Source organism: Scophthalmus maximus, chromosome 18 (assembly GCF_022379125.1).
Source record: "Scophthalmus maximus strain ysfricsl-2021 chromosome 18, ASM2237912v1, whole genome shotgun sequence".
Lineage (NCBI taxonomy): Eukaryota > Metazoa > Chordata > Actinopteri > Pleuronectiformes > Scophthalmidae > Scophthalmus > Scophthalmus maximus.
This window is the reverse complement of record NC_061532.1, coordinates 15,365,159-15,386,400: the sequence shown is the minus strand read 5'-3', so window position 1 is coordinate 15,386,400 and position 21,242 is coordinate 15,365,159. Positions and strand designations below refer to the sequence as shown.

At 45.5% G+C, this 21,242-nt stretch overlaps 1 protein-coding gene across 3 annotated transcripts in view; it reads right to left on the bottom strand.

The window, feature by feature from the left end:
- rgs6 (regulator of G protein signaling 6) overlaps window positions 1-21,242 on the bottom strand; it is a 59,794-nt gene that overhangs the window by 18,471 nt on the left and 20,081 nt on the right. The window lies entirely within an intron of this gene.

Genomic DNA, 21,242 nt, shown 5'->3' with positions numbered 1-21,242 from the left:
TTACTGCACATATGCAAAATACCCCAACAAAATGTATTTGATCTCTACATATTGTTACAATGGGGATAATAACTATAATCAATCTACCACATAACAAATTAGGTGCAGATTCTTTTTTTCCTCTCCCTCTCTGCACAGATGCTTTTTCTCGTTTTTGCGTCAGAGAGTGGGAAGTGAGAAGTTGGTCGCTTTGGAGACAGCTACGGCAAAAGTACCACACAACTCCGGAGCTATATATAAACCCTGAATCAAATCCAGAGCGGAGAGAAAGGAGGAGAGAAGAAAATGACTGCATATGTTTGTGTTTTTTTATACCTAGACCATTAAAAGTGATCACATTAAAAAACACTGTGTGCAAATTCACAGGCATGCATGCAAAGACCTCTATCTCTGAGAAAAACACTTTCAGTACAGTATATTCTATTGCAGATATGTCCATCTGACGTGTACCGTTGACCCTTTTAGCTTCATGAGAATATTTATATAATGTCTGCGCTACGGATGTCAATGGAGTGCAACGCTAGCGCACACCCACGCTGGGTCAAAGCTCGCATGACTACTTCCTTGACACACTCGACTGTACATAATGTGGAGCGCTTTAAAACGAGAGAACAACAAGATCTCTTCAAAAAGACCAGAAATCATCAAACACTGTGACGTCAACGTGCGAAATAAAGCAGCGTAAACCTTCGGTTTAGGTATTGGTTTTGCCTGTAAAGCTGAGGCGTCATATAGATGTGACATTATTGCATCAACGTATATCCAAATAAATATTTAGTTCTGCCCACTTAAGGGAGTAAGCTCAAAGGGAGGGAGGTGGGTAGGTTAGTCTGCATACTTGAGTTGCTCAGCTGGCTACATATCTTTATTTTTCTGCATCGTCACCACTTCCTCCATGGCTACACCATCAGCAGATTTTCTAAAAAGAACATGATTGATTCTATGATTTGGTGTATTGAGAACTTTGTGATAAATATATATTTTTTTAATAAAATACAACACATCAGTGTTACTTCCATTGACATGCCTTGTGTTTCCCCCCACCGGTCTGGAAATTCAAACTGACAAGTCGTCTGCTTTTACCCCTGTGCCCGTCAGACTGGTGTCAGCCTCCTCCTCCTCCTCCTCCTCTCTCTTGTTAAAAGAAACAGATCCTGGCCGTCGGCAATAAGTGAGGGCACAGGCAGCTCTGGGCGAACACATCAGCCTCAACATAATGATAAGATTCTACAGTACCAAGACCATGATATGGAGCGGAGACAGCTGCTCAGATGACTTTAAATGGCTTCCAGTGTCATGAATCATCACGTCTGGCTCCACTATTCAAAACAGGTATTCAGAATACGTGTCCATCACAGGTTTACCACGGCTGTCGATTCCCAGGATTTCGGAAAAGAGACGCCCAACTCCTCCTCCTGATCGTCTGATGAGTGACATTCACATTCCAAAAGTACTACCATTACTCATGCAAAATTAAAACAAGACTCCCTGTACGTCAGATGAATATTTATCTTTGCAATGGACACAGCAGGTTGAGTCACAGCTGCACTCGAGCATTCGCAGCAATGAGGCGAGAACTCGTGAAAATTAAAATTGGGAAACCGACATATCCAAGAAGAGAAGATATCCCTGGTCATATCTCTGCAAAGTGGACTGCAAAACCAAACATGAATAATTTAAGAAGAATCATTTCAAGTTACACAAGATACCTGAAAGTCTGTGCACTTTCCTCCTACAAGCCAACATAGACTCATCCACTTTTCATGGTCGACATCACTCAGTCTGTATGAATATCAAATTGATTCGACAGAATGTGACCATTGGGGGAATATTGCATCAATCTCAGTAATGTAGAAACACAACTATTACTATTGACTTGATTTAATATTTCTTTTAAAAAAAAAAGGGTGGTGGGACAAAAAAACTGGTTGTTATGTCTTGATTAGGTTGTGGGAGGATTTGCAGGCGTGTTAACCAAAAACAGTCCCGCGTTACAACAAGGCAAAAGGGTTTCGACAAATAGTCCATGATTGAAGTGGCTGCATGTACGTTATGTGAACACCCCGTACATGTGACAGGTGAGCGCGGTGTGCTTGTGTGTGTGTGTGTGTGTGTGTGTGTGTGTGTGTGTGTGCCGTGTGTGTGTCTGTGGCTTCGAGTGCAGCCCAGTGGGAGCAGATTTCATCAGACTTATTGCGAGCTGCTCTAATCAAGTCCCCCGTGGGGCAGTGGGCTGCCTGATTACGACGTTATCACCACACGCCTAGCCTGGACCGACCGGTGGGCGGGCAGGCCGCTCGGCAGACAGGTGGGTTATGGGGAGACGGGGACTGTGCCGTTGATTGTAGTTTAATGATCCCTTGGGGCAACAGGATGACCGTTCATTTGTGCTGCACAGCGATGCGGATGCACAATAATCGGTTCATTGTTTGAGGTTTGCATCGTAAATACTGTAAGGAGCATCTGATGGAGTACGTAGCGAGGCAAAGAGGAAAACAATATTCTTCCAAACTGATATTATGACAAAGGAAAGATCTTTAGAAAGTGGAGAAAGCGATTTCAGTGGCAAAGGAAGTAAACTACGGTACAACAATGTTCAACATGACAATCCTGTTTTAAAAATTCCCAAAATATTATCAGCTATGGGTACTAAAGGCTTAAAAGTACAAGTTCTTCTTTTGCAGGATAGCAACTTTTGGATTATATGTATATATAATTGGATTGTTAAAACCAATAGATTAATATGTGAGCAATATTTGAATATTTTAGCTGGTTTAAGGTGATCCATAACTTTAACCTTTTTTTAAATAAATTCCTGGGTTGTTAGATCTAAAATGAAATCATCAAATGTTGTCAGATAATCATGTGTTTGGTATGAAAAACACAAATTTACTTTACTTGGCTATATAGAGGAGTCAAATTATGAAGGACAGTAAAATCAAATGCAAATCTTGCATTGCAAGTACAATACTTGATTCAATTTACTTACATACATCATATTTTACAAAACAATACAAGTAGAAGTTGTCTGTGTCTAAATGGATTTTGGTAATCTTTTAAAAACAAAAACTAAGCTGGACCATTGTCCAACCTGAACCATGGTCCTGTCGCTCCATCCCGATGAGGAGAACAGTACTACACAACCGTTCATCGGAGTGGAAACGGGGTGAATCGGCCACGTGGACCCACGGGACGCAGCAACAATAACTCCCAGCTGGAAGCATAACCTAGCATGCGCACAGATACATGCAGATGACGTCCACAAAGGAACAGTTCATTTACAAACAGAGCGCCCTGTTGAATTCCCCGACCCCTGAAACAGGTGCAATCACCCGTTCTTGGCACAAAGAGAAGAAGTCTATGGTAGCGGGAGAGCAACAAGGCATTCCCTGTGGCTATAATGAAGTAGTTTTACGTCCCGGTGAGAGAGAGAATGTCAGCCATGACCCTGAGGGCTGGGGATGTCTGCGCAGAGGTACCTGGGTAACGTGTTTTGAGAGAAGGAAAAGGAAACGACATCCTCTGAACCACGCGGCTCCGAGCCTTCCCCACAGTACTAGATACATGCAACCGGATCGATCGCAGGCTGGCTGGAGTCCAGCAGGAGAACCAGGAGACCGAGGGCCGACACTCAAGTCAGCAATACAGGGATCCAATATTCTGGCCATTTAATCCGTCCACAGCTCCGACCGGTTAACTATCCGAGGCATCTCATGCCTTCACAAATTGATTATTATCACTTTGTCAAACACACTTTGACTTCCATTTCATTAAGATGAATGCATCAGGGGAGTTTTGAGCATTGAAATATACAAACAATGAAGTATGTCAGCAAAGGGACAAGGCAATAAATTCTTTTTTTTTAAAAAGAAGACATTTAAACATAAGCTGTTAAGCATTTACTTTGGATGCATTAAAATAGTTCAGGGAAATATTTGAAGGGCCTATTTTAAGTCTCGTCCATGGCAACAGTTTCAGTTCATTATCAGAGACTGGAGAAAAGGCAAGAGCATCTTCCTCCCCACCAGCAGTCATATTTCAAACCTGCTCAAATATGAATGGGAAGACAATCACGCTACTCCCTGAAATGATTCATCCGGATTTCTCCGGAGTCAAAATGTGTGATCAGACTATTTATGAGAGACCATTTGTTGATTTAGCTCCTACATCTACACACTCTGTTGCCTTCTCAACATCCTGAGCAATCAAGTGCCGAGGCATCACACTGATTGCGACATGTTCCTCCGCGCTGTAAGTGGCACTGGCACACCGACAAGGATCACTTGCACGGAAAGGTCAAGTGGTAGGAAAAGAGAGAGGAGTCGGGAGAACTGCTGATGGCCAACCCCCGGACAGGTAGGATTTGTCCAAAATGCCATGCACATATTTTAAAAGTTAGGAGCAGAAAAATATACAGTTGCAATTGTGTTTCGTGAAGTCACATAATGTGTTGTGAACGGGCTTCGGGGATTGAAAACAAGGTTACAACTTCTCTTCAATGCTGCAAATACATACAACACCGCCACTGGGCCGTGTACAGGAGTCATTCCATCGGATGCAACAAAAACAAATGTCATATTGCTACGAAGGACTGTAGGATTGGACCGTGGTGGACTTTATTCCTAGTACTATTACAACAGCTCCACTCCGGTGTTGACTGGGTTGCTCCCGACTACAGTTGCAACAACGTGGTCACACACGTTCTCGGTGGTACAACGTTTCAGTCCCCGAGAACAGTGAGTCCTAAATGTGCATTAGGAATTTGTGTTGAATCTTTGTGCAAGAGCATTTGTTCAAAAGTAAAAGGTAGTGGAAGACAAAAACAAAATGCGCCCCGCGGTCAATTGAAGATTTAATAGGACTCGGGAGGTAGAGCCGTCGTCTAGTAATTGCAAGGTTTTTTGGTTTCAAAGTGGCCTTGCGTGTCCCTAACACCTTAACTGCTCCTGATCATTACATGAGAGTCAGTAAATTATAAAGCGTTTTGAGAGGTCAACAACATTATACATGAATGCAGTCAGTTTAAACATAATTTAGGAGGCAGAGTTGGCCTGGGACTATCATCACAGCTGGCGTGGAAGAATGAAAAAGGCAACCGATGACTTTTTCAATATGTGCAACTGAGCCTTCAAAATGTGAATGTGTCCATTAACCTTTAAATGCAAAACTGCACCGACAACCGAAGGAACGTGAGCAGTTTAATTCTTAATTACTAAGCATCTTGTAGTGATCAACAGTACAGACAGTACTTTTCATGTCGAGCCCGTATGACTCCCTTCCCTCACACTTCGTCCTGTTTCCTAAATCTGCACATTGTGAATGAGCTCTTGGCTACGAAAGGGAACATCATTTGCACAAGTCCTCCGTTGCGTAAAGGGGCTAACTATGATACGTCAACCCCTTTGTTGCACTGTGCAATAACAAAGTCCTGATAAATCTTGCCGATGAAATTAATCGTTGAAGTCCGGGCACGTACAGTTCTCGAGCATGCCCATCCATACCATTACTGCAATAAGAGAACTTTTGATAATCCCTTGTTCATTCTAATTTTTCATGAAGGAAATTAGCACCTTTCCCAATTTAGAAAGAGGATTACCATGCCAACCTGACAAAGGTCACATTCATTTTCTCAAATTCATTAGAGGTAGTGACTTTGATGAAAGTGTCTGTCTGTGTGTGTGTGTGTGTGTGTGTGTGTGCGTGTGTGTGTGTGTGTGTGTGTGTGTGTGTGCGTGCGTGCGTGCGTGCGTGCGTGCGTGCGTGCGTGTGTGTGTGTGTGTGTGTGTGCGTGCGTGCGTGCGTGCGTGTGTGTGGGTGTGCGGGCATCATTAACACAGTGTCTTACACACCAGCACACTCAACCCAAATGAATTGCCGTTCACCCAGAGTGGGTGTAATGACTCACAGCGGAGATGGTGCAGCCGTCTGCGTGCAGAGTGCACGGGTTTATGTCTAAAGGTCAGATATGATGGCTCTTTGACAGTGATGATGAGTCTTACTGGTTTCAGCACAGTGCATCTGGCAGCAAAGTGATGTGACTGTTAATGGGAATGTGATGACAGCAGGAAGGCGTCGCGACACAGTTGACTGCTGGAGCTTCTCCACACTGACAGCTGACACCTTCACAGAGCGATTTATGAGGCTGGTCAGGATTGTGGACCACAAAACAAAACAATTCACCTGGTTTGTGGAGCTGAAACAAGTCCTACTGTTTCTGCAAACATCAAAAGTATTGCACTGGTTTTGTTGCACAGATATAGCAACTGTGCAACCGCAACACCAGCAACTCTGAGGCTGTGCTGAGACACAGCTGTGCTCTGAGCTGAATGCAAACATCTGCATGCTGACGTGGCCATGATGGAAATGCTTACATGCCTTTTGGAATGTAATCTTTGATCCACCATCTTCTTTTAGCGTGTTAGCGTTGCACAAAACGGCGAGTACAATCGGGAATGTCTTTCATTTTGCAGATATTCGTTCATCAATCTAAATATTGGACACGTCAAATTTTGGCTTAGTGGTGGTTATAGATGAGAAGTTACCAAAATTGTGAAACAGATTCTGAATGTATGAATGAACCTTACTTATGGCAGTCCCCCCCAAAACGTTTTCACATTTCACTCATAACCCCAAGAAGCAATGGTTTGAGAAGAAAGGGGGATCAACCATCAGTTTGATAGATTTTCGGCAGACCATGAAATGTCATTGCAAACTTTAACTAAGACACAGATACTAGCATAGAGTTAAATTACTCGCATGGCCAAAATTTGATAAACCTCGATGACATCTGCCACTGACCAAAAGATCGGATTATTCAACAATTTCCTTTCAGTGCTTCAATGACAAAAGTGCAAAAACTCCTGCTCCGTGAATGAAGGTGACCAAAGACGCAGCAAGACGCGGTAATCCATCATGGTGAATGCATGAACAATCCATCTTCGGTACAGCTCACGTTGAAAAAAAGAAATCTTTAAATCTGCTAAAGGTGAATGTGACCATAACAACCTTGACAAGGGGAATACCTGTCACTTTGAATACAAATAGTAACTCAGAACTCCAGCAATAATACGTTTTAACATACTGTAAATATAGGAATATGTTAGAAAATGTTGATAGTATTGAAAATTGTGATTGGGAATCAGCTCTATAACTCTTATCCCAGGCCTAGCAATCCACAACTCAGGGAAAAAGAATCAGTGCAAAGACTGTAAAACATGATTGGACGAAAAACAGGGTTTTGGGAAAACTCGCTATTACTTTGGTTGCTGGAGAAGGATGGATATTACAGCCTCAGCCTCCCCAGGTACGGTCAGCCCTTCTGGGACACAATGCAGGAAACAGTGATGCAACAGGCCGTCAACCTATCCGCAGCAGGACCTGGATTTAGGCATGTAAGTCCGTTCCTTTTCCTGCGACGAATATTCAAATAGTGAAGGAATTGGAAGAGGGCAAAGAGGATCGACGAGTAGTGTCACAAGTTTCTTTAATTTTTTAAGGATAGTACTCTTTGCAGAGAAAGGAGGGAGGCTGCTTGACAGCAGTGAGTGCAGGGAGAGTAAAAGGGTTATGACACTAAAATGTAAGGTGTAAATAGTTTATTACTTTTTGGTTATGGCAGAACTAGTTATTTCCTGTCCTGCTGGACTTTTACCTTTAGAGCTGTGTGAGCTTGTCTGGACTCTCTCACAGCCCTGTAAGTTTTGCTGCCCGAATTCAACCCGAGCAAATGTCGAACGAGTATAATAGTATCAATTAAAGGGGGGGGGGGGGGGGGGGGGGGGGGGGGGGTACAGCACGCAGGTGCAGCGGTGTGATGAAGAACTGCAGCTATGAGCACGAAAGGGCACTTGCTGCGAGTGGGAAATAAGCTGCAGGAGCGAGTCCCTGCTGGAGTCCCTGGAGGACAAGCAGCTGCTTTCATCGAAAGTGTCAAGGTGTATTTTTAGCGACTCCTCGGGAGAGCTTTCAAACTCCTATCTTGGTTGTTTCTTGCATGCTGAAAGGAATAGTTCTCCCCTTATTGTTGGGAGATGGGTGTCGTTGTGAGGAGCTGGTTTGGGACGGTGGCTTTGATTGACGTTCCGCTGATTGTTCTTTTTCTCCCGAAGCACATCGCTGGTGACCAGCGGGAGTCAACGTTATATGAGAAACACCTATTTTTTCAACAACTTGCTCCTCCTGCATGGAGAGTCACGCTGTGCAAATCAACCAATGTTATCTGCATGTCTGACTCCATAACACTCCATAATACCCAGCTTTTTATGGCTGCGAAACGGCGAGAGTGATGAAGCACGACGGCCCGAAGCAGCAACTGTTAAAAGGTCAAAGTTCCCATAAAAGCACAGTGATTGAGTTTCGGTCTGGACGACAGCCAACTGGCCACGGACTGCGGGATGGGAACCGAGGCCGGACACTTTGATAATCAATCCGGACAAGTTTTTCATTGTTGCCAGCGAGGGCCTGCCAGCGGAGTTGACCTCATGTCTCAGGGCCAGTCACATCCATACCTGGCAGAGGGTAAGAAATCATCACAGAGGGAGGCTGATTATTTTCCTATTTGTTCTCCCTCTCCACCCATGGGAGGCCAGTCTGCCTACAGCACCTTATGTCATTACTGCATATCAAATACAAAAACAACCTTCCTCGGGAAACTTATACGAGAGATAAGAATAGTCGTTTTTATGTCTTTATCCTCGCGGCTATCATGGTCATCTTAACAGCTGTCTTACAGATTAAATGTTATTTCATAGCTTTCTTGCACCATTGCATCCCGTCACACTAAAATGATCAAGACCATAGAGAATATTTCCACATTTCCACAGAGAAGCTCTGAGCTCTGTGTGTCCCTAATCCACTATCCTCTTCCTCTAAATAAAAGGAGTTGTTGATTGTAGCAACCTGAGATCGCACAAAACAACACCGCCATCTTCACACGACCAATAGGAATCATCTTAAACTGCAGATGCCTGAAACAAATAATGTGATAGACATTTTTTATTTTATATTCCCCCTTTGGGCAGTTTGAGATGAAGGTGAATGAATAGAGAGAAAAGAAACATCAAATAAAAGCCCTTGGCATTTCCTTTCACAGATGAGAATGTGCCCGTTTTGACTCCATTCTTAGTTTGTCAGAAGAAGCCATTAGCCTACAATTTACAGCTGCACAGTCGGATCGAAGAAGGAATGTGTGATGTGTGGGCGTCTCCGGAGCGCCACTCATTAAAATCTCTTTCACCGTGCGTAACACTTCAAGGGTTGAACACGGAACAGCACTAACAGAAGATAAGACCGGCTGTTCAACTCTAAGTGCCTTTTTAGAGTCACGATTCCTTCCAAGGATCTGGGGGGGGGGGGGGGGTCCTCATTAAAGAGTTTTGAAGTATGTTAAAACAAAATGATCTGTTTTGAAATGTATGTATTTTGTCAGAGGACAAAATAATCTACCTCAACTTGAAAGACTATGATGTACGGTACTGCATGCCCAACCTTACAGGGATTCATGGCCAGGCTGGAAATCAACTGAATCTCCATACAGTAACAGTTACATTCTTCAATATTTGAATATGAAATAGCCAACTGGAACTGGAACTATCCGAAGAGCAAAAAGCCTTTGGATTTGGCAAAAGATTTCTCATTGGGAGAAGGAAAAAGGCATAATGCCTTAGCCATGGTTGGTAAACAAAAAAGCAATAAGCCGTAATGACCATATATCGCCACAGATGTACATAGAAAGCACACACACACACACACACACACACACGCACATGGCTAAACCCTTTGTTTTTGCTCAAACCAAACTGTCAGAATGCAATCACTGAGTGCCAGCGTTGGTCAGAACACACAGCAGCTGATCATTTTAACTTCCCGTTGATCAGTGTGCGGCGGAGGCCGTCAGAGACACGCGGCTGGGCTCTGTTCTGTCGGGCGCGGTGCGGTTCTGGTCTGGTCAGAGCTCATTGGCAGGATTAAAGAGGCTGTCGATGGCCCCACGACTCCCGGTCCCCCCCCCCCCCCCCCCCCCCCCCCCCCCCCCCCCCCCCCCCCCCCCCCCCCCGCCCCCGCACCCCAGGGAGCAGTTCAGAGGCTTCTGAGCGCAGCGGGGAGGAAGGAGATCTGAGGAACGGGGCCAGACGACCGGCTCTGTCTGGGAATAAAGGCTGAGACTTCTTTTCCTTCCCCCTTCTGTTTATTATTCTCTGCTTCGCTCTCGTGTCCGAAGACCACGTCCGAGGAGCGGTTCAAAGATAGAGTTTAAAGTATCAATCAGACACTTTCACGGTTCCTCGTTCCATGTCTCACAACAAAAGACAAAACGCCCTGAAGACGCTGCAGCGAAATCAGCCGGCGTGTATGGGATCATCAGAGGGACACTATTCTCTGTGAACACCGGACTAAGTGCAGAGCTGCAGCCTCGTCTCTCACACGACGTCTCTCTGGACCGCGAGAAGCAGTTGCGTCTGTGCAGAAACACTCTCCTCTACCTTTGTCACATCTCCGAGTGCCAATTTTCAGCTCTGCACTGTGCGAGTGAAGCGGTGCGCCGAGGCCGATCAGGGACCAGGGAAGAAATTCAGACTTAAAACTGTATTTTTTTTTTCCTTTACAATGCTCATAGCCTGAATGCCTATGAGATGTCTCTGTAATTGATATATATTTTTAATTCAATCTCATGGTTGAGTCGGTCCAAACCTTTTTTGCTGCACCGTCTGCATATGATAAGCATGAAATATGTGCACAAAGAGGAATTATCACGTCTAAAAACTAGTCTTTCATCAGCCAATCTCAGCGCGTGGCCGAGATTTCCTCCGAGCTTTTGGATTGGTCACACTAAGCAAGATCCATAGAAACACACATGCAGCAGTCCGACTCTTAATCACAGACATACGTCATGACTGAGTTCTTAGACAGCGTTATCCGCTAAGGACGAGAAAAAAGCAGGGGAACAAATGAACCAAGAGAGGCGATCCATTTCCTGGTGACAGCGTTTCAACAACGGCAGCACCGGTTTCCTTCAGTCCTGCAGAGACACCCTCCGTATCTGAGCCTTCGATTGCTGCGACGCCCCCCAGGAGCGGCTGGCCTGATAGATAGCGGAGCAGCCAGACACAGTCCCTGTGGCGGTCCGTCTCCTCCCGGGGTCCGGGACAGGCCTGTTCATCCTGTACCCATCGGAGAGCAATATCCGTTTCCCTGTCAGACCCCGGAGATGAATATGCCCATTGCATTTGCCGCCGAGGTGATTGTAGCGCCCTGAGCTGCCACGGCTTTTAAGTCGTTCTCGAGAGCCCTCGGGGCGGGAGAGGGGGCACACAAGTGCACACTTTGGCAAAGAATGAGGGCGAGACTCTGCAGAAAAAGAAGGCAGCCAGAAGGGAAGTGTACATCGGGGGGGGGGGGGGGGGGGGAGCGCTCGTCACAATAGGACAATTCCTTCTCTTTTTCTTTCCTACAATAAAGCAGCAGTGCAAACTCTAGTGTAGCTCTAGCTCAGCATGGGCCAGTCGAGCCCCTGGCCACTCATGAACAAGCGATGCTGCAATTAACTAACTGCGGAGGAGAGATGATGGAGTCACGTAGTCGTCATGCCACACTCAGACTGCACAGAGAAGGAAACACGCCTCTGCACCACTCACCAACTCGGGCAAAAAAGTACTTGACAATAAAAGAGTCGGGAAGTTTTGGGAGGATTCGGCGGGACTGAAAAATTCAATATAGAGATTTCTCTATTTAGAGAGCGAGGGTTGTCTCTACGAGCACGCAAACTGACTTTCCTCCTTCTCTGCCGCTCGCTCCCCTTTTCTGCCTCTGCTGCTGCGCACGTTCAAATCAAGCAGGAATGCCATGAAAGGGACTTTTAATAAGAACCAGAGATTGGCCGGAATGTCAAGTGGCGTCGATGAGGCTCCATTGCTGCTGGGATCGGGCGTGTTCGCTCGAGGAAGGCCGCCGCGTCGGAAAAGTCATTTCTTTTCAGCACAGCATGGAGGGAGATAGCAGCATGCTATTACCAGGCACAGGGAAACACTCTGGGCAGTTATTCTTCGGGGCAGCCGGGGGGAGATAACACACACACACACACACACACACACACACATCCTCGCACGCACTGTCAATCTTTCTAACACACTCACACATTGTGCATTTGTTGCTGCACAAAAGCCCCTTCCTGAAAAGCGTCAAAATAAAGTCAAGGGATGAATAAAAGTGTATTTGATTTGAAACAGAAGTGGGGAGTTGGACTGAGAAGGTGAGACCGAGAGACGGGAGGAATGACAGATCTCAGTTCCCATGAACTGGAATTATATGCAATATTGAACACGACTCGGCCGATGGAAGAGAGTCATTTCACTCGTCCCTTTGGATTATCAATAATTCACTCTTGCGTGCAAAGACTCACGCGCATGGGGACGAATCATGCATATCCGCAAACACGCAGTTTCTCTTCTGCTGCTTCGGGATCCAGTCATCTGCATGTTGTTTTTTTGGGGGGGGGGGGGGGGGGTTTCTTTCCAGAGGACTCCCCGTCGTCTAATAAGGCAAAATATTCCTCAACAAATTTGCCCCGCTTCTGTTCGTTCACTCATCAACACTCACACCCATCCTTTGGCCGCCGCGCAGGCGGCCCCATTAATCTGTGCTGATGTTTAAAGGTGTCAAAGAGAAAACAGTGGGGGAGCTCTAATTACTTCAGTCAGGAATTTAGCCCTGGAATCAGTGTGTTGGCACAGCTCCTACACGGCTCCAATATAGGCATCGGAGATGTTCACTCCTGCTGCTGACCGTAACCACAAACCCCCAAGGAAGTATTTCCACATGATGACGTTAAACGGACGGAAGACTTTCACTGAAATTCTTCTCCCAATCTGTCTCCTTATCTCGGGCGGTCCGTTCCTCCAGCTGATCTCGTAGAAACGGTTCGAGGTCAGTGGATGTGAGCGGAGCCGACTCGACGAACAGAATCTCATAGATTTGCTGTCAAGGCGGCCGCTGTACAAAATTGCGAGGGGTCAATATTTTTCCTTTGTGTTCAGCTCGTCTCTCACCGCTTACTGGAGGAGCTTCGTCTTCTCTTGAATCGGGCCAACAGATGCAAAACTCCATCCCTTGCCGCCCTGTCCCCCTGTCAGTTTCTCCAGATGTTGTTTTTTTTTCTTTTTTTCTCAGCAGGTCGTTCTAGATTTGAAAAGAAGCAAAATTGCATCCTGCTGCTGCACATTGTCTGGTAACCAGCAGGAAATCATTGCCCGGTCGCTGGCGGTGTGGGTGTGGATCTTTGCAAATCTATAAAGGGGGGGGGGGGGGCATAATCTTTTTTATAGTCTAAACGGAGAGGTTTGACTGACTGATCTGAAGGGGGCATGCCAGAAAAATTTGAAATAGAGAGTTTCAACAGCCAATTAGGTTCCACATGGGGGAGAGTAACGGACTGTCACAATCCACAGCATCAGACGCACACGACCTATCATGACTATCTGTCCTTTGGATTAATTAACTTATGATATTCGAGAGTGTAGAAAGATACTGACACTCGAGGAGAGTAATGGATATTGGAAAAATTTGATTGTTTCAGCGTCAAAGCCCTGGGAGAAATAATCGGTTCGTCAAAATTGGGATCGATGAGTCGGCAATCAAGAGTACCCACATTTCCTACCAATCCGGAGCCGGAGGCGATCCCTTTCTTTCTGGACTTTCTGGAAAAGCCACCGAGCAAGACAGTTATTTAAAATAAAAAAATATGGGCACTTAAAAGTTGATGGCGGGATGAAGTACGTCGGCAGACTGCTGATTAGTAAGCAACAACAAGGCCATCAAGTCTGAAGGTGTTGTTTAGTCCTCTGCGTGTCTTTCAAAAATGGCCCTGTCTCCACTGATTAGCAGTTTCTCACACACACACACACGCACGCACGCACGCACACACACACACACACACACACCGAGTATGGATACCACCCCCAACATACACAAACCATAAGCACCACGGCAACAGACACACAAACACACACACACACACACAAGATGCAATTAAACAAGAGTGATGGTGGTTCCATTAGATTGATGCATCAGTAGACCCCGGGGGGAGAAGAGTTACAGATAACATACCATGCGAAAGCCCGATGGCAGCAAGATAATTATCTTTGAATATTACAACGCTGTGCAACAGGCGACCGGGATGTCGGGCCGCTCGGTAATTTGATCTCGTGTTATGCCAGGAAGCGTTGGACGCGCGGGAATACGAGGGAGGAGATTAGATTCAGTGTTGATTCAGCAAGTTTTTCGTTTCACGTCCTTAAAAAAATAAGTCTAATTATAAGTGTAAGTATAATAAAACGTCTCACACACACGTATCAGGTTAAAAGAATACATCATAACTTTTTAAACAAGTTTTGAACTTTGATACGAGCAACTTTATCAACATTCATCATTAAAAAAAAGTTTTGCTGGGATTCTTTGATTCAGCTCATTTGAACGCGTGTCATCCGCCAATCAGCGTGTCAGCCCACAGCAGACACAGACTGTCAAGCTACTTCTAAAATCCCCTTATGACCAACCAGCTATTTTGAGTTCAAATTGGACCGAGGTCCACGCCAGCTTGTCCAGAAACACTTTCGAATCAGACCGAGTGCGATGGCGGACGCCGCAATTACGCTTCTTTTGTTGCCCTGTCAAAAGGCCTATTGCCGCCGCGGCCTCCTCCGCGACGAAGAACAGAAAAAACGAAATAAGCTCCACTCCGTCTCCGTCGCAGCAGGTGGCGGCTAAAGGGGGGAAGCGAATGCAAGATCACAGCGGTACATTTTCGCAGAGCCTGGCGCAACGCCGTCTAATTGCACATGTGCTGAAATGGCCCGTTGAAGGTGTCATTGACCGGGAATTTAGCCAAGAATGACGTTGAGGCATCCGTATACAAAGGCCGCTTCATTACTGTAGAATAATCGAGCATCTCAACACCTTCAGTTACACATTGAAGTTACTTTTCTGAGCCTGAAAGTGATTAAAAACATTAAGGCTTTATAATTTGGACTTTTAGAGAATGTATTTTGATAGGACATATTCCTCACTATCAGTCTGCACAGTGATGGGAGTTTATACCTAAATGCTCTCATTGGCCAGTAATTGGCTCTTTGTTGATTTGGGGATTTGGAGGTTTTGGGAATTACACTATATATCATTATCACCATTAACAACAAATGACAATAACAAACAAAAAAAACTAGAGGCGCGCTCAGAGAGCACGTACCTCCGCCAAGGCTAACGCCCTTTCCTACCATGTTAAAGAAAGCCCATCCATTAAAGCCTGCCATTACATTCTGGTCATCATGGGGCAATTCAAATATATATTTCTCCTTTGATTAAGCCGGCCATTGACCTGCCACCTGTTTCCTCCTCGTCTTGTTGTCTGCCGCTGTCTCATGCGGCTGACCGTGCCGTCGTGCTGCGATTGATCATCGCTAATGGCCCAGTGATAATTGCCGTGCTTCGAAGGGACTGACGGCCATGAGAGCCAACTGTGAAGCTCCAGTAAAATGAATGACAAATCCTTAAAAGATTTATGAAACATGTCTCTCACAAGCCCGGCCAGTAAACCCGTCAGGGTCGGTGGCTTTGTGTATTTGCTTTGCACAAAAAGTTTTCCCTAAGTCATAACCTACGATATGGAGTGCAAATATGAATCAAAACTGCTGTTAATGTAAAAGAAGCTCCATATGTCATTTCTAACTTAAACGTCCGCAGCAACTTAACTCCGGCGAGGAACCACTGAGTCAGAAACTGTCGAATCTCAGAGCTGCTATTCAACTGGGGGAAACCGAAAGCTTCTACGAAAACCAAATTCATGACCCGCGTCTGAATCCCCCCTCTGACTCGTGGATGAAAAATTAGCAATCATTTGACAGCTGTGAGGGGAAATATGATGAGAGGTCCTTGAGCTGCACTAGAGATTATCTTTCGTCGTCTGGGGAGCTGAGGTGGTGACACCTCATTAGCAGAGTTTGCGCATTAAAAGCCGAAGAATAAAAGAATGCCGTGCATTATTGAAACCTTTATTCACAGCAACTTCCCCCAAATCCAATAAATATATGGATAAATTATTAAAAAATATGTTCGTAAGTAATTGAGATGTATCTCTCAAATATCTCTCCACGGCGTAAAACACAAATCACCTCCTGCGCAACTGCAATTGCTTCAGAAAGGTCAGAACGTAGGGTTGCCCATAGTGCGTTGCCCAAATTTTGAGTCTTGAAGAAAAGTTGAATCCCAAGTTTGAGATGCCAGGTCAAATATGATTTCAGCCCAATACCACAACTCACGAAAATCTTGCCTCAAGGCTTCAGATGTTCATTGTAAAGAAGAGCCTTATTATTATTCTCACTTATTTCTCCTTTCATATTTTGTCATTTATTATTTTTAAGTTGCCTGCAACTTATAGGGTAATAGTTGTGTATGCAGGCATGGCAACGCATAAGTAGATAGAGGAGCAATAATTCCAACGGCTCTCCGGAGCTATTTCTGTACCGTAACGCGAGTGTAAGTGCATTTCCACCGACCAACCTTTTAAGCAAATCATTGTCAATGACGACGAAATAACTCTTTCTGCAATTCCCCACCGACAGGACACTAGACAGATTTGGTCCGACTGTCTGGGAACATGTCTACACCGCACATCGGTCCTTATGTTGTGAATCATGGGCAACCTGAGGGGTACAGCCCGAGTCACCTGCTGCACATCTGCAATATACTCAGTATCTGCACCTTCTGTTACTTTTTGATGCTGCCGAGGTGCAGAACTAAGAAGAACACAATACTGTTTGCGTCAAGTTAAACACTGGGAAGCCCTGATTTGCTCCTGATCCCTCTCTGCTCTTTAAGGTGGTCACCGTTTATACCGTGTAACCTGCCCTGCAGTTCGCCCCCCCTCTGGCTTGTTCTACCTGCCTCGCTGACAAGCAGGAGGAGGAGTGTGACGAGGGAGGGGGCTTCTTCATTGTTACCGGCAACATTGAAACGGAGCTTCTCATTAGGACGTCCATATACAATCCTCCTCTATGGCAGTTAGACCCGTGGGGGCGGGCGGGGACGGCGCAGTTCTGGCGGGCAAAGGGGAATTGACAGTCTCATTACGGCAAAACGTTCGGGCGCGGTGCTTAAGAGGAGATGACAGGTCTATTTGCCCTCTGTGCCTCAGGAAAAGGCCCCGAAATCCACACACACGCACGCACGCACGCACGCACGCACGCACGCACGCACGCACGCACGCACGCACGCACGCACGCACGCACGCACGCACGCACGCACGCACGCGCGCGCGCGCGCGCGCACACACACACACACACACACACACACACACACACACACACACACACACACACACACACACACACACACACACACACACACACACACGCAGTTATAGACAATATGCCCTTTCCCACACACGAGGTGTAACCATCTAATGGGATTACTTTGTTTGTCAAGAGCACGTGTCAATTGCCGGACGGATTCACCCTTTGCTCACCATCGATCCCCTCCGAGGTTAATTCCCCACACCAGTCACCGTGACGCCGGCTCGACACGGACCCTGTCAGGACGCGTCACGCAGCGGTTTGAAGAGGGCAGCGTGAGGCCCTACCTGGACTTCTCTCCTCTATGTTAACGGGAAGGGAAAGACGCCTGATGGGTGTGTCACGGGAGGCCGGATGACGAGCCAACATGTAAAAGAGGGCGACGCCGCCTGTGGATAATGAGGCGGCGGGAGACGGGAATGTAGAAGCCTCGTGCATTTGGTTTGTTGTTGTTATTCGTAGTGCGGTGCGAGCAGCTTCTTAGAAAAAAAAAAAGGCATTTGGAGCAACGTGCGGTTTTGGTCTTTTTCTCTGCAGGTCCACTTCAACCACACGACCACTTTTATCTCTGAAAAAATAATGGAATAAGTGGTGAGACTCTGTTTTTTTTATGTAATGCCTCATTCTGATACACATTATCCGGTGTATTAGAAGTGAAAATTCCTGAATGCCCCTGTTAACCCCTTCCACGTAAGGAAATTGGTTTTGTAATTTTTGAGAAACAGACCAACAGAAAGACAAACAAACTGTAAAATGAATAGTAAGGTGGAGACAAAATCCAGTAGATGTCACGTCTGTAAATGTAGGAGCTTTACGCAATGTTTTCACTTTAATTCCTAACATTTGCCTCGGCAATTTCTGTCGGGCAACTGAGACGCATGTGAACACTGAGCTGATTATTTTTTATGTGGAAATCATTTCACTTTATTACTTTGGAGACTATTGCATAATTAACCTTTATGGCAAATCTATACATTCAATAACCCCCGTTTCATAACCAGATATAAACATTAAATATATATGATACGTAAAGTCAACAATAAGTCCTCATCTAATCAACTTAAGTTCCTATCTGCCCATATTTTGCAATGTGTGCGTGTGTGTGTGTGTGTGTGTGTGTGTGTGTGTGTGTGTGTGTGTGTGTGTGTAACAGTAATGGAGTAATGAGTCTGATGTAAGATCCATGAGCGAGAAGTTCGGCTGTTAGATTGTTAAAAAAGAAAGTGTAGCCTGCTCATTAGTCACGTACCACATTACAGGAAGATGGTGACACAACTTTACAATGAAGCTGAAGCTCTGACATGTACGTCACAGCTTCCCGCTGCAGTTTGCCCATGTGGAGAAACTATCATATCATATTTGCACACCAAAAGGAAAACTGAGTCCCACAAGTCCCAATTAGCATCTCTTACCAACCCGCAGACCCCCTCCTTAGTTAATAAACATTTCTATGCAGCTCCACAGACCTAATAAACCATTAATAATTCATTATTTTACAGTAAATCTTGTTGTTTTTGTGCCTCGGTGTCAGCACAATGGCAGCAAGTGGTGTAAGCTTGCACACTAACATCTCAAATTCTTTACATACATAACTTTAATGCTCCCAATCATTTTGGCCGGGTCAGCCCTCACACGCAAACATATGCCTCTCTTGAGAAGGCTGCACAATAATAATAATAATAATAACAAGGCAACAACTAAGTAATATCCATAAACTTCTCTCTGCCAGACGAAACATCTAAAGTGAGGCGTCTCAGAAAGTCACGGTTGTTAAACCTGAGAGTCTTCAACAAGTATAACAACAGAAGCTGCAATTGACAAAGACCCCATCAATCATCCATCTATGAAATATCGTATTTTTCTCTTCTCCTGACGTCCACAGCCATCAGCCTCCCTCTGGCTCTTACCTTAACCCCTTCAATCTCGGGCGCAAACCAAACTCCGATTTTTCTCTCATCCCTCGAAAACTCCCCGATCTACTCGTTGCCCAGAACTGTACAAGCCCTTCCTCAACATGAAGTGATGCATGGATGAATATCAGCACACAGACAAGGCCGCTAGGTTTATTTCAAAAGACTGCCAGTGCTCGTCTACAACCCGGAAGACTCGTCTTGAGGTTGATCAAAGCCGGTCTCTTTTCGCTGCTGCGCGTCCATCAGCTCTTCTTTCGGTCTGCTGCCAGGCCCCTTCCCAACCCGACACCCCTGATTATTGCTCGTCCATGATGGATATTGATCACTCGCTCTTCAGTGGGCTTCGCCTTTCAGTCGGACCATCGGAATCCCTGCACCAACTCGACCGTATGAAACATTAACAGCGACTGACAAATGGATCGATGCCTCTCTCTGCGAGTCTGGGGCTCAACACATTTGGAGAGAGGAGATTTGGATGTTCGGCATCCTTCATATGCAATTCCTTCAAATCCAAGTACTATGGATGTACTATAAGAATAAATGTGTTTAATAAACCAAGAAATGCTCAGTAGCGGGGGGAAGAAAAACAATACTCAAATGCTCAGCTCGGGTTCTCAGCTTCACTTTCACGCCGGCTTCTTATGATTTGTTTTACAAATTTCCGCAAAGAACAAAAAAAACCAAAAAACACGAGCAATTTGTCTCCACCGGCGGCAACAATGCAAATATTAAGGAGGGTGTTTCTGGACGGAGGCGGCAAATTAGCAGATCCACCAGCGAGCAACGGCGGCTTGCCTTGAAGGCTCACGGGGCAAAGAAAGATAAAGCAAAAAGGATTACACAGGAGGTGAATTAAGGAAATGGTCGACTCCTCGCTGTGGGCGTGTGATTTGTAGGGGACAGAGTGACTGAGTGATGGAGCGGTAAGAGAGGGGAAACATGGAGGAGGCAGATTGAAATGGGGAGGGGGGGGGGGGGGGGGGGGAGCGAGTGATACATAAAGAGAGGCCGGGTTCATATAATTGAAGGAGTGTCATGCTCTAATAGATCGGGCTGTTGGGCTGAGGAGCAGGAAACTTTCCCACTGACGGATGGCTCCACGTCTACGTCTTAATGGGCTCTATTGATAGAGGAGGCGGGGAGGCAGAGATCTATAAAATCTATACTTATCTGGATTGTGTAAACACCTCGTCCGTCTTCTCTTTTTTGGAATTAGGGGTAACGCCAATGGGGGGGGGGGGGGGATCAGGTCCTGTTTATCTATCCTGACAGATTCATCTGGATCCCGGCCGTTCATTCATCAGCCTCTTCGGTTGTTTTTGTTGTTGCCGAACTTCTCTCCGAGCCTCGACTCCACTTTTCTCATTCTGGCACCAGTCGTGTCACATCAGTGACGTGACAGGGACTTTCTACCTGCTATCTGGCCGACTACAGCATGTCAAATAGGTTCACACTTTTCCTTCCTTCCGTCTTTTCCCCTCTTTTGAACTGACTCTTTCCTACCATTCTTTTTCTCTTTCACTCCCCGTCACTAGCCAGGTTTCTGTCTAACCGGAGCAACAAATGAACAGTTTCCGGATAATCGTAAAGAGAAAATGCAAATTAATACAAACGCTGTCATTATGCCAACATTAGGAGTTGGTTTATTGAGATAAACAGCCGGTGGGCTCTAATTCACGAGTCAAGTTCCATTAAACCATTGCAGGAGATGAGGCGGCAATGAGATTAAATGATTTAGAAGAGGGCCGGTCAAACATCAGGCAAGGGAAAAGGATGTTGATCAAAGAAAAGGTGGGACAACAGATCTGATGCTTTTGTCTGCATCAATTTTTCATCTCTTTATCTACTGGACAGATTGAGTGAACGTGAAGTTATTAAAGTTGCTTCATTTAAATTTGCTAAGAGTGTTTTCCTTGTACTTTGCTTCTGCTAATACACAAACTTTTGAAAGTAAAAAACCCTTTGTGATGTTACATTTTCTTTTGTGCAC